We start from the raw sequence: 15,007 nt of genomic DNA on the forward strand, positions 1-15,007 counted from the left end.
TGAAGACGAGTATAAAGAAATATGATTCTGTGAAAGTCATTTGTAGGACACTCCGTATTACGGTATGTCCCACAATCATAAAACAATGAGCTTTTTCCTGCAATCCCATGGCACAGGTAAGTGCAAGATTAGTGTCGCCACCAACAGCCGAAACATTTAGTGTCAAACCCCTGTGACAAAACCACCCTGTCACTGAATTTCTCCAATGCAGCAGCCAACAATTTATAGGAAAAAGAACACTAATCTCAAGGCTTTCAAGGGTGCTCCAAACATAAAATCATGAGTGCTCTAGGAACTTTTGGAGCTATGAATCACACCATGCAATGTGTTCATATATGCCAATGCCCACCACGTTTTACTCAAGTTGGTGTTGATTTGGAGGTGGGCCCTGAACATTAAGTAGAATATAAACCATCAGCAGTTACTAAGCTAAATGCACTGTGATAGCTTGGAGGTTTAGTCCACCTATTTGATTCTGTCAACTTGTTGATACAGTAACCATTGCAATGACAAGTTGACCATTTTGAGAAGTTTATGAACCCCATCAGCTCTCTCCTGAGAGAATAATGTTGAATAAATGAGGAAACCAAACCAAATATTTGGACAGCATTATCAACAAATAAAAGGTATAACATATGACTTAGCAAATGTTTTAGCTATGTCTTTAAATTTTTGACTGAGGTTAGGTCAAGGAGAAGCACATTTAATGGGCAACATTTCATAACAAGAATGAAAAATTGATGATGATTCAAATCCCAAGTTATTTCCCGATCATTGTGCAATTTTGGTAAACCTTTAGGAAGAAAATTTGATTTCATCTACAGATCCTCTTCTAGTGTTCCACTGATTATATTACTATAGGAAATATATGTTCTTTGCCATTTTCATTTTAGAAATTCTTGTTTTTGTCATTATTCACTCAACAAACATTTCTTGAGAATCAGGCAAACATAAATTAAAAATGGTTGACATGTTAGAAACACAAACAGGTGCTGAATGAGCAGAGAGGACAGATATCTGATCCATGCTGGCTGAGTGTGTGAGCATGGGCTTGCTGTGAGATATGCCACGTGCCTGGAAATGGAGGGCTTCGGGCCGGAGTAAGAAGTGACTGATGGGATGGAGGGGTAGGGAATGATGTTCCAGGAAGAAGCAGCAGCAGTCAGAAAGGCAAGGGTGGTAAAAAGAACCATGTGTTTGGCAGCTTCATGGCAATGGGGCAGAGGCTGTTGGGAGCTCGCATGTTGACAGATGGTCAAGACTTTGTAATCCATGAGCAAAGCTGGACCTTCTTCTGAGAACAAAGAGCTATCTTTAAAAAGTTTAAGAAAGTTACTAACATGAGGAAGTGATCCTTTTGAGGTTGATAAGTGTGATGATTGAGTTTCTATGCACATGTGTGACATGTTATCACATCTGTACAGCACCCATAGGATGTTGGGGAAGGGGGGCTGGGGAAGGAAAAACAAGAAGAAAAGGAAAAAGAGAACATGAGTAAATGTGTGTTTTTGAAAGTCAACTCTGGCAAGTATGTAGAAGTTGGAGGAGGCAGGCCTAGAAACCTGTCACAAGGTTATTGCCACAATTGGAACAAAAAAATGTGAGTGTGAGTGAAGACAATGGTGAGAATAGAAGAAACAGGGATGGGTTGGAAAGAGCAACAAGCCTACAAATACATTTTGCAAGTTTCGCATCTGAAAGAACCTGAAAATGGATGAAGCTTAAAACTTGAGATGAGAGTTAGACATAGATATGAATTCCAGAAAAATCAATATATGACATTTCTTGCCCATTTACGTCTCCAAATATCTTTTCTTTGTAGTGTTCTAATCAAAACGTCAGCAAAGGGAATACAAAGCAAAGTAAACAAACAAACATCCTTCCATCTCCTCATCCACCCTACTTCTCCTCTAAATGATGAACTCATTCTTTTCAAAATATATCGATGGAATAAATTCAACACTTAATGTAAATCTAAACCTGATTTTGTAAATAAGACATATTTTACAGCACATATCTTTCAATTAAAGTGCCAAATAAGATAATAAAACCTTCAGTTGGCTTTTTATTTCATTGAACAGATAAAAATACTTAATTCAATTAAATAAAATGCAAAATTATGACCTGTCAGATTGCTCCCTGACTCCAGAAATCGTCTTTCATCCATGGCTATGTGTGCCAGGGTCATACAACCAAACCTCTCCCTGGGGTGTACCCCAACAGATGGGTACCTGGCCCATGACTTGGTGCTGTCACCTCCTCCCATCAATTTCTACTCCATTCCCCAACAATTACATATCCAGGGTAAAATAGGGTCAAGGGAAAAGGAGGATTTGTGTCTCCACAGTTCATGGTCCTGGCATTTATAGCTTTCCCCCTTTCAGTTTTCTTGCATCCCTTCCCCATCCTCTCCCTACCCCTCATCCAGGAAGAATGCAACCCGTGCACGTGGTTAGTCTTCAGTGTCCACAGCAATCTCCGTGCCACAGTAACGGCACTCTTACGGGATCTGCACTATAGTCAGGGAAATCTCACAATCCTCAATGAGTTTAGCAGGGAATGGAAGCCTGTTTCTTCTCATATTTTAATTTCCTGGGCTTTACATTTCTTGATTTTCTTCTAGTTTCAAGCTTTGGAGGTGATGTGAGGTATTTTCTTCCTAGGTTAATTCACTTTTTTTTCTAGCCCAAACCATCTCCCACAGTATCCTTAGAGGGACAGAACTGCAGAGTCTTAAAGGGCAAAAGTGAGGCAAACCTGCGTTCCAACCCAACCTTCCAATTGCTAGCTCTGTGGTCTTACACTAGTCTGGCTACAGTTCTGACATCGCAGCTACACAATAGGGATTACAAAATCTCTTTTTTCTTGGGTTTTTTTTTTTTTTTTTTTCTTTTTGAGATGGAGTTTCGCTCTTGTTGCCCAGGCTGGAGTGCAATGGCGTGGTCTCAGCTCACTGCAACCTCCGCCTCCTGGGCTCAAGTGATTCTCCTGTCTCAGCCTTCCAAGTAGCTGGAATTACAGGTGCATGTCACCACGCCCAGGTAATTTTTGTATTTTTAGTAGAGATGAGGTTTCACCATGTTGGCCAGGCTGGTCTCGAACTCCTGACCTCAGGTGGTTTGCCTGCCTCAGCCTCCCAAAGTGCTGGGATTACAGGCGTGAGCCACTATGCCCTGCCCTCTTGAGATTTTTTAAAGGAAGTTCAAATGAGTCAATTCATGTAATGTGCTTAGCATGGAACCTGGCACTAAGGAAGTGCTAATCAAATACATTATGAATTCTTAAAGAGGCTGGTTCATTTTTTAATCTATTTTTGTTGTTGTTGTTTTCCATCTAGGCTACTCTGGCTTGTTTCCGTAGGAAGTGAAGCCCATTCTTAGTGCAGTCCTAGACTCTTCCTTCAGGAATCCTCTGATGCAGCTTCTCTCTGTTCTTAGTTTCCTATCAGGCCACCTAGCTTACCTGAAACTCTCCAATCTGCAGCAGACCATCCTGGTTTAAGCTTAGTTTGCCTTGTTTTTATTTATTTGTTTACATAGCATCTTTTCAGGCATTTCTGGGCTTTGTTATAATTCCCTTCCCAAAATATTGGCCATCTCAAGGAACAGTTTCACCTCCCCTAATATACATTAGCCCTCCCAATTTTCTTCTATCCATCTACCTTTCTGTTCATTCATCCATTCAAGCTATGATAATCACTGGTTTCCACACTCCAGTAGTTCATAAATATGATGGGGAAGACAGTGCACTGTGATTAGGAGAATAATGAATTTCAATTTTTTTTTTTTGAGATAGAGTCTTGCTCCATTGCCCAGGCTGGAGTGCAGTGGCGCAGTCTTGGCTCACTGCAACCTCTGCCTCCTGGGTTCAAGCAATTCTCCTGCCTCAGCCTCCCAAGTAGCTGGGATTACAGATGCCCACCACCACTCCCGGCTAATTTTTGTATTTTTAGTAGAGACAGGGTTTCATCATGTTGGCCAGACTGGTCTTGAACTCCTGACCTCAGGTGATCCACCCGCCTCGGCCTCCCAAACTGCTGGGATTACAAGTGTGAGCCACCACGCCAGACTACGAATTTCAAAATATCAAATTGTTATTTTTTCTTTTGTAATTCATTTTAATTAAAAACATTACATTCCTTTATCTTGTAAGGTGAAAGGTGATCAATATTGAATTAGATAAAATGTTCAAAACACCTAAAAGAGCTCCTGGCACATAGAAAGGATTATCAAATGTTTGAAGAGTTATTATAAGGTATAAAGAATTATCACCGAGAAGAAACAGGTGCTCTTTATCTATGTGTTCAATGATGTACAAGAAATTTCCAGGAAACAGGATGGGGGTTGGGGAGAGACGCTGTATTCCATACTGAGGAAACAGCACATATAATGGCAAACACTGAGGAATGCAGACTAAACCACATGTGGTGTTTGAGAATTCCAAGTACAGCTAGAGAATAAAATTGCAGAAGGAAGCAGTGGGCTGGGAGGAGCAGGAGGCTGCTAAGGTAGGCAGGTGTCAGAGAATGAAAGTATCTTTGGTGGCACACCCAATATTGAATCTGGACTGGACCCGAGCAGAAATAATTGTTTCCAACTTCGTCAGTGTCTACTCTGAAACAGATGGCATCTTAGATACCTGACATTCATTATCCCATTTAAACCTCAAGTAAAATGCAACATAGATAGATATCATCCCACTTCATTCACATAAAAATCAAGTCATCAACTACCAAAATGGTGCAGTCGGGATTTTAACTGAAGTCCACGTAATTGCAACCACACTTTGGAAGAGATTAGACTAAGGGGGTGGGGGACAGAGTGAGGAGTGGCACTCTGACATGTTTTAAGGAAAGGAATAATGTTAAAAACACTGAATTTTAACAATCATAGCTATGCAGTAGTGTGGATAATAGATGAAAGAAGAAAGAGTCTTACAAGCAGAAAAGCCCATTAAAACCTAAAGCAGTTGTCTGGTGAGAGACGCAGGAGTCTAAACAAACACAGTGTGAAATTCAAAGAAAATGCTGAATCTGAGACCTATTTGGGAACTATAACTGACAACACTAGCATCCTCACAATGCTCACTGACTTTTCACACACGAAATTCAAGTAATCAAGGGTCCAGCAGTTCACCATAATAACTGGAGGCCAAGAAGAAGAGGGGAAGAGAAGAACAAAGAGTTTTTGCTACAACTGGTAACTGATCCTATCAAGAATATTTTGAGGCCAGACGCAGTGGCTCACGCCTATAATCCCAGCACTTTGGGAGGCCGAGGTGGGCGGATCATGAGGTCAGGAGTTCGAAACCAGCCTGGCCACTGTGGTGAAACCCCATCTCTACTAAAAATACAAAAATTAGCTGGGCATGGTGGCAGGCACCTGTAACCCCAGTTACTTGGGAGGCTGAGGCAGGAGAATTGTTTGAACCCAGGAGGCGGAGGTTGTAGCAAGCCGAGATCGTGCCATTGTACTCCACCCTGGGCAACGAGCAAGACTGTCTCAAAAAAAAAAAAAAGAATATTTTGAGAATGAATTTTTAAAGTAACATTGGGCTACAGCTCAACACTGAATCAATTTTTGATAGTGAATTAGGAAGTAATCCTAGACCTGATGAACATAATGGAATTAGAGGCAGATGAAGTATAAAATCTCAGAGAGGCTGTAGTCTAGGGAGAAGATCATGGTTTAGCCACAGTTAATGGAAAAAGAGACCAGAGTGGGTTAGAGAACCTCTATATTCTGTGCAGGTTGAGGGTCTGGAGGCAATTTTCAGAAGTTACCTCACAGAGATTCTTTATTCAAATATTTACCTAGAATTCACGTGTGCCTGATGGTGTGGCTCAGGAGTGATAAATTCCCCTTCCAGGACTTCAGCAATGATTTTTTAAAATGCATATTTGGAGCCTTAATACAAGACCATGCTGTGAACAATATTTTAATTTTTAATACACATTTGGACTTGTTGAGAGTCTCTGTTTTAATAATGTTGCCCTTTTTTCCTCTAAGAACAGGCTGAATATTCCTTAGAGAGACACTTCGGAAATCGCACTATGGCCCGCACGGTGGATATCTGCTCTTTTGGGGTTGAGGGAAGGAGCTGGAATGTCTCTATGAGCAGAATAGGGAGGGAATGGGGTTCCCAGATGGTTCCTGAGGACACTGAACATTCACTGAATGAACCCCTATAAGTATTTCCCCTGTGCTGCTGGTAGGAAAAATACTGACAGAGTTTAAAGCAAGGAAGGAAGGATGGAATGTAAGACGGATTGATTCACAGGTCAGAAAACAGATGCTACCTGCAAGTGATCCCTCAATGACATCATACTCAACAAAACAAGACAAATGTTCTTGGTACCCTTCCAGCGCAGAACAACTTCATTATTTTTCATTGCCTGCCTTAACAGGATTTAGAATCACACAGTCCCAGCTGCTAACAGGTATGTACCGTCATGCTACCACTTCAGGCACATCAGGGAAAACATACACTTGGCTTCTTTTCTCAGTCCATACAAGCATTTTGAACAGACATGAGAAGAGTTTAAGAAATTGTGGAGGGCGAAACAGGACCACACCTCCCACGTCTGACAAATGGCTGTGTTCTCTGATGACTAGCGTGGGATCCATCACCCTGCCTCCTAATACAGGGCCTTCCTCCGGCCCAGCTCACTGCCTGGGTACTGCTGCCCTGTCATCTCTGCCCTTCATCCCTCTTAGAAGCCAATCCCCACTTCCCAGTAGGTGGCAGATACTTCTGGTGTCCTTTGTACCTTTCTCAACAGCCCTCCCTGACATTGCACGTTCAGGATTTGGCTCCTACGCTAATGAATGAGAGTAACCTGTTATTTTATCAGTGTGGATTTGTCAGACTTGCTTGGGCATAAACACAGTTCCCTGGTATCAGCAGTACCATAAGGTGCCAGGATCCACTAACCTAAGTTTGCTGAGTGATGCTGAACAAAGGTAAATTTTCCTAATTTGCAGATTGTATTGTGAAGTCAAACTGAGACTATTAATTTGGCCACCTTTCCCTTTGTGTAACTTAGGCAGCTTGGTAGCTCAGTGTGCATGCATCAGTGAGCTTCTTGGGAAATAAATCATGTTAGTGAGTTGAACAAATACTTATGCAATATTTTCTATGTGACAGGCATTTTGCTAGTCAGGCAATCATAAATTAGAAGACCAACCCTATTCTTTTTTTGCAAGAATTCCAATCTGGTAAAGGAAACAAACATCCCGAAAATTGTAAAAAGATGGCAGAATATCAAAAGTGGTAGAAGAAAGTTAAAATAGCTTCTTTTTTTTTCAATAGAGTCTCACTCTATCACCAGGCTGGAGTGCAGTGGCAAGATCTCGGCTCACTGCAACCTTCACCTCCCAGGTTGAAGCCATCCTCCTGCCTCAGCCTCCCGAGTAGCTGGGACTACAGGCACGTGCCACCACTTCTGGCTAATTTTTGTTGTATTTTTAGTAGAGACAGGGTTTCACCGTGTTGGCCAGGCTGGTCTCGAACTCCTGACCTCAAGTGATCCACCAGCCTCGGCCTCCCAAAGTGCTAGGATTACAGGTGTGAGCCACCAAGCCTGGCAAAATAGCTTTTTATAGTGTCCCTTCACCTCCAGGTGTTTGCATTTCAGTGGGATTAAAGGTGGTACTGAGGCCTGGGCCAGTGGGTAGAGGTCACCTGAGAACACTGGGCCCTCCTATTGCCCATGCCTGGGCAATACCCTGAGTATTTGGTCCTCAAGTAGCATGCAATCCTCTCTAGATTTAATCACTACTAAGCCCTAAAGGTGGGATTATATGAGATTCATTTCAAGTTTGAGAAAATCAAGGCATGCAGTATAGTTCCCTTGAATAGGGAGAGTCTGGAGGGTTGCACAAATTTGAAAATTATTCCTGCTCAGAGGCTGTATCGTTCTTTGTTGAGATCAAAGTCCGGCATGTATGCAGACAGCGTTAATTTTGAAGCAAGCCATTCCTCACATTATCTCCTCACATTTTGCCTCTTCCTGGCAAAAAATAAAAAATGTTGTTCTGTCCCTTAGGTTTCATTTATTTTTCCTCTAGTTTATTCTCCTTCAAACCAATAAACAAATTCTTCCTACAAACAGCATGAGTCACCACTCATAGCAAACATCCTTACAGGTGGCCAAGAAAAAGAAAATGTGTGTGTGTCACGTTCCCATTAAGGTTACAGCCTGAGCTTCGAACTTCATTTTGGCCCACAGCCCACTTGTAGGTTCCTAGTCAGCCTGGTCTCTCTGTGGGCATTTATTAAGTTACGTTGGTCTCTTCAAATGTTTCCCAGGCCGGGCGTGGTGGCTCACGCCTGTAATCCCAGCACTCCAGGAGGCCGAGGTGGGTGGATCACCTGAGGTCAGGAGTTCAAGACCAGCCTGGCCAACATAGTGAAACCCCATCTCTACTAAAAATACAAAAATCAGCCGGGTGCAGTGGCGCACACCTGAATCCCAGCTACTAGGGAGGCTGATGCAGGAGAATCACTTGAACCCGGGAGGTGGAGTTTGCAGTGAGCCGAGATTGCGCCATTGCACTCCAGCCTGGGTGACAGAATGAGACTCTGTCTCAAAAAACACAAACAATAATAATAATAATATGTTTCCCAGACTCCATGCTCTCCAATCAGCCCTTCCTCTCTCACTGGCATCATTTTGATCTGGTATTCCCATCCTTTCTTTTGAAAAATCTCTCTTCTACTCAGCATTCCCCAGCAGCCTCCGTGCTCAGTCCCACAAGGACACCAAGGTGGGATCATGTATTAAAGTGTACTTCCCAAGGCTATTTGCATTTGCATAGGCTTCAAAGCATTAAATCCAAGGCAATACTCTCAAAAGGTAGAAGTCTAGATGTCAGCTGAGAGCTGAAAGAGACTGGAGAGGGTGAGGACAGAGATGAAGACGCTAAAAAGGGCCTTTCTGTTGCTGCCTCCCTAGCCAGGTCCCTCTTCTCAGGAGTAATCATGTCAACTCCATCATCCCCAGTGAGGTGGGAATCGATTTTATCACACCTTTATAATTACACCCTTCTTATATTTACATGAACTGCTTATAATTATGTGGATTTCTTGCAACTCTCATAAGCTGCCCAAGTAGGGCCGATCTCCCTGGTGTGGGCAGGGAGTAGGCACAGAGCTGGGCTTTCCGCCACACCTGTGTGTGTCCAGGGCCAACCTTGGTCCATTATCTCATGCCTGGAGGACATCCCGGAGGGAGACGTCCTTTCTTTTGCTTTAATCCATTCCCTAAGTTAACTCATCTCTTGCTGTCTTGAAATGTTTTATTGACGCCAACTTTATTTTTAAAGATTATAATCTGCCTGTTCTTTTTATTCTTTCTTTACTAGAAATAGATTTTATATATCTCAGGTATAAGGACACTTCTTATCGTCCAAGATAGTCTCCTTCTGTATTCTCTTCTGCAGAATCATACCCCCTCTATAGTCCCATTGCCATTCATCAAGGTTGCTAATGGACTCCCTGTGACCAACTGACTAATGGGTTAATTCACCTTCTCAAAAGCAATGCCTTTTAAACATAGAAATAAGTAAGACAATAATCTCACATACATTTAAAAAATCTTATTTTTATCTTACAGTTGATTTTTAAATCTTAAAACTTTGAATTTTAATTTTATATTGTTTTGATAGTGAATTATATTACACATAAATAAATGGCTTTTTAAATATTAGACGCACATTTCCATTTTACTTGCTTATATTTTATAAATAAAATTATGTACATTGTAAATATTTGAGAAACAAAATCACAAAGTGTATCAAGCTAGCATAATCGATGATGTCACAGAGGCGAAGTGTATTTTCACTCGCCAGACCATAATTAGTAAATAAATGAATACTGAATGAATAAACGAAGAGTCTCTTATTGTTTGGCACTCATTATTTTCAAATGTTGGCTATTAAAGATAGATAATGCTAGGCTGGGCGCAGTGGCTCACTCACACCTGTAATCCCAGCACTTTGGGAGGCCGAGGCAGGCAGATCACGAGGTCAGGAGTTCGAGACAAGACTGGCCAACATGGCGAAACCCCAACTCTACTAAAAGTACAAAAATTAGCAGGATGTGGAGGCAGGTGCCTGTAATCCCAGCTACTCAGGAGACTGAGGCAGGAGAATCGCTTGAACCAGATAAGTGGCAGTGAGCAGAGACCTTGCCATTGCATTCCAGCCTGGCCAACAAGAGTAAAACTCCATCTCTAAAACAAACAAACAAACAAACAAACAAACAAAAACAAAAAAACAATACCACCGGGCTAGCAATTTAGAAATTATAATCAATGCCTTAATATGTCCCTTCTTTTAAAAAAATGACTACACAAAGCATCTGCGTGACTTATAAGAGCTTCCACAAATATACCATAAAATGTTAGCCCTGATAATTTGCTGTGACATTTAACATTTCAATGGGCCATGTTTCTTAGAGATTACTAGGAAATGAAGCAGAGCACTCTTTGCATTCATTTCTGCTCCCCGAGAAAACACTTTCTCTCCTTCACTCAAGCCACCATTCATAACCCAGTGATGTGTGATGTCACTTGTCCCACAGAGGATAATGAACAACTTCCCGCGAAATCTTTCCATATGACTAACAATTTAATGTCTTAGACAGAAACTGAATCTTGCCTACTGTATAGAAGAAACAACTGTGTTAGTTTAACTGCATGGTACATGATGAAAGTCCCTGTTATAGCTATTCCTTCTAACAGATAATTGATGGGGCCAAGAGACAAAAGAAGGAACTCGCTCTCAGAAATAAACGCTCCACAAAGCAATCTCGTGCCTCACCTAATGCAATATGTTTCTCATGGGTCTTTTGTTACTGTAACATATTAAATTATCCTTCCAATTACCTTGGCAACTGAAACAAGAGCGCCTAACACGCTGATGACTTTTGGACCAGCACACCAGCTGTCAGTTATAAATGATAATTAAGGCATCTTAATTATTAAGCACAGTGAAATATGCAGTGTTCATTTTTTATAAAACTTGTGTCCTAAGTATAGAAGAATCCTCATACCAACCAAATGCTCTTTCTCTACCTTTGATCAGCAATTTGGCCCTTTTTCTCTCTGAGGCTGATAAATTGCGGCAACCTTTGAGATACCAGACCCTCCACCCCCACCCCAGGTCGTCCCCCAGGTCTCCTTAGTTATAAAGGTAGCAGAATGTGATGGTTGAAAGCTGCATTTGTAACCAGCTTACCTTCGGAACAATAGCAAGAGTAACAAAGAATCCATCCTAATAAAAGCTCTGTGCACAGTCAGCTTAAGCAATGTAAAGTGTTCCTTTATTCTGCTTAGTAGCTTCTCCCCCAGAGGTTAACCATTTTAAAGCTGGCACTTAACCCGAGAACAGGAACAAAGCATTACTAGAAAGCAGTGATCTTCCTCCAGGATCAGCATCTCTGCTTTCCGTAATTCCTAAGAAATACAGAAACTCAATGAAAAGGAAGTGATACCTTTGGATGGGCACATTCCAGCACAGGAAAATCGCTGTCTTGTCGGCTGCTGTGCAGAATGAGTTGCTTGGGCAGGTATTCCTCTATTCTCAGCTCCCGGGTCTGCCTTGTAGCCGCAGCCAGCCTAGGGAGCATTTACGACGTGTATGTGGTGTTCATCCGCAATAAAAGGAGACTAACCAGCTCAGCTTGGCGCTGCTCGCCTGGAGGCATCAGATCTTTGGACCCTCCCCATCTGATTGGCTGCTTCCCAGTCTAGCCGAACTCCTCTGCCTTAACCTTCTGCTGCGTTCAATACATTTTCCCTCGGGATACAGTCAGAGAAGTGCTGGTTAGGGAATCAGTGGCAGGTTAAATTGAGCTGGCTTTAAAAATCAGTGACATGATTTTCTATGAAGATGTCTAATGTTTAATTTTCCAAAGTTCTACTTAATCCACCAGGAGAGACCTCATAAAATGGATATGATTTAACAGGAGCGGCTTCATGACTCCTCCCTGAAAATACCTGGAGTTTAATGCATGCATAACACCCTACTGAAGTGATCAGGTGGCTTTTTGCAGCACGGCGTGTCTGTATAATCAACCTTAAATCAAAACAGATGGGGATGACAGAATATATTAAGAGGCTTATTAAAAATGCCAGGAGATGCGGTTGAATAAGGCCGCTGAAGCCGTCTCAAGAAAGTGTTATAAATCATTTACACAAAATGCTCTTATGACATTTATGGTTGATTTTAGATAGCTCTGATAATAAAAACATAAAGACCAATGACAGACAAAAAGGTAAAGCCTGACTTAGCATCTCTAGAAGACAAGTAACAGAAAGAAAAATCAAATCTTTTACTCTACAAAAGTAGTGAAATGAGAAAAGAACAAAAGTACACCTTCATCATCTCCTATCCATGTACTGGATTCAATCTGGTCAAGGACCTAGAACAGGGTATTGAAAAGTCCCCATTGGGGTTTTGGTTTGTTTTGTTCCTTTTTTGTTTTTTGTTTTTTGTTGTTGTTTGTTTTGAGACTGAGTTTTGCTCTGTTGCCCAGGCTGGAGTGCAGTGGCCTGATCTCCATGCACTACCCCCTCCGCCTCCCAGGTTCAAGCGATTCTCCAGCCTCAGCCTCCCGAGCAGCTGGGATTACAGGCACCTGCCACCACACCCAGCTAATTTTTGTATTTTTAGTAGAGATGGGGTTTCACTATGTTGGCCAGGCTGGTCTCGAACTCCTGACCTCAGGTGATCCACCCACTTCAACCTCCCAAAATGCTGGGATTACAGGCGTTAGCCACCACACCCAGACAGTTTTGTTTTGTTTTGTTTTTTCAAAATGAGAGGCATCAAATGGAAGATGGTGAATTGACCACATATATTTAACCCTTTCTCCCTCACAAAGCCCCACTAAAATGATAATAAAGCTTTTATTTTAAGAACCATAAACCCACAAGGACAAAGAAATAGGAGAAAACAGCAACCCAATTTAGAAAAAGAAAGCAGATGGGTGAGTGGTAGCTGGACAGAGAGAGCTGGATCCGAAATGAGCAATGGGGAAAGTCAAGAAGCAGCAGCATTTCCAAGCCAGCAGCCCCAATATGCTCTGGAATTGGCAGAGATGAAAATGGGGCTAAAAACAGCAGGTGGCCTGACTGCCCATCATTCACCCTGCAGAACACAGAAGGTTTATTCTCCGGAGAGACTAACAGAGGGCTTCTGGACTGGCATGGCTGGGAATAAAGGTACCAAACTAAAAATATTGCTCTTAATGAGAAATAGATATAAAAACCCTGGGCCTTCCTTCCCCACTCAACTCCTGGAAGCCAGGTAGCAAGGTGAATAGGCTCCAGAAAAAAGATGTGAAGAGCGCTCTTCAGGGATCCCACCATCCCAAAATATAAGACTTAAAGGCATCACTATAGGGTACTCTCTAAGATATGGCTGGGCTAGATCTCCCAGAAGTTCAGGCCACATTAATAAGCTCTACACATGAATTTTGGTGCCCCTCTCTTACATGTAAGCAGATCAGACAAATCTCTAACATCGAAGCAGAGAACAAAACAAAAAAGAAACAGGCAAATAACAGACAGATAAGCAAACATGGAAAAAAGTAAACTGACAGAAACAATGGGTGTGCAGGGAGAAGAACAGTTTAAACACTATCATTAATGGCTTTGTCAAAATAAGAGATGTATGGCAGTTCTCACTCTGCGTGGTTCCAGTATTCACAAATATCACCTACACAGTGTAGTTGATAGCACCAGTCTTCCAGCAATACAGTTCAAATTTCAGTTACCATGGTGTGTTAACCATGAGTGATTATGCAGTATGCAAACTCTTTTAGCTCTTCTACCCACAGTCACTAAGTAATAATAGATGCACATCATGATCAGTGGCCAATCACAGCACTTCTTCAAAACCTGTCAGTGATTGGTTGCGGTATGCCTGTTAGTCAGCTCATGTATATTGTTGTTGTTGAGTTGTTGCACCAAGTGTGTTATTGAGTTGCCTCCTTGTCTCCCAGTGGTGCACCCACGCAACATTTCACAAGAATGGATAACGAAAAGAGGGAATTCGCCAACAAAGATGAAAGTGCAGCAAAGAAATAAACAATTTCATGGGAAGCGAAATTGGATATGATTAGAAGATTTTTAAATGGGAATAGCAAAGTTTAAGATTTGAAGGGACCTAGCTTTGAATAAATCATACTGCAGAAGCCTAATCAATACTTTTTTAAAAGGCAAGTTTCTTCAACATCTTTTTAAATTGCACAAAGGAAAGAAAGCACTCGGGTTGGATTGAAGATTGTAATTTTGAAAAGTTATTTAGCTAATATTCAGGTCAAAGTGTTGATGTTCCTTCCCACCTGAAAAGAAAATGGTAATTACAAAAGAAAGGAAGAAGACACTTTTTACTGCCAGAAAAATCTGGTTTCAAAAGTTGGCAGAAACTGATTAATGTTAAGCCATCTTGTGAAGCTGCCAGAGCAAAAAGGTGTCCTGCTATGAAATGTGCACCTAGATCCCAAGGACTGGTTAAACAAGGGGACACGATCGTTGTCAAATATTCTATGCGAATAAAAGTGTTTGTGATGAAAAAGATGAAAATGTCCCAGAGGAAGTGATCCTGGCAAAATAATTTACACTAAAGAATTCTTGGAGCCAGGCGCGGTGGCTCACACCCGTAATCCCATCACTTTGGGGGGCCAAGGCAGGTGGATTTCTTGAGGTCAGGAGTTTGAGACCAGCCTGGCCAACATGGTGAAACCCTGTCTCTACTAAAAATACAAAAGAGCTGGACGTGGTGGCACACACCTGTAATCCCAGCTACTAGGGAGGCTGACACAGGAGAACTGCTTGAAGCCAGGGGGTGGAGGTTGCAGTGAGCCGAGATGGCACCATTGCACTCCAGCCTGGGTGACAGAGTGAGACTGTATCTCAAAACAAAACAAAACCAAAAACAAAACAAAAAAAAAAATCTCTTGGAGACATTTCATGACATTGAAAGCACAAAGGAGAAAT

At 41.9% G+C, this 15,007-nt stretch overlaps 1 protein-coding gene and 1 pseudogene across 2 annotated transcripts in view; one reads left to right on the forward strand and one right to left on the reverse strand.

Moving 5' to 3' along the window:
• SORBS2 (sorbin and SH3 domain containing 2) overlaps positions 1 to 11,933 on the reverse strand; it is a 370,833-nt gene extending 358,900 nt beyond the window's left edge. For both annotated transcript variants that reach the window (XM_063723752.1, XM_063723753.1), the window contains exon 1: positions 11,497 to 11,933. The gene's annotated coding sequence lies outside the window, so the exon portion shown is untranslated. The remainder of the gene's footprint in view (positions 1 to 11,496) is intronic.
• Positions 1,352 to 1,437, forward strand: LOC112133313 (small nucleolar RNA U13; annotated as a pseudogene).
• Positions 11,934 to 15,007: the final 3,074 nt, after the last annotated feature.

This window comes from Pongo abelii, chromosome 3 (assembly GCF_028885655.2).
Source record: "Pongo abelii isolate AG06213 chromosome 3, NHGRI_mPonAbe1-v2.0_pri, whole genome shotgun sequence".
Lineage (NCBI taxonomy): Eukaryota > Metazoa > Chordata > Mammalia > Primates > Hominidae > Pongo > Pongo abelii.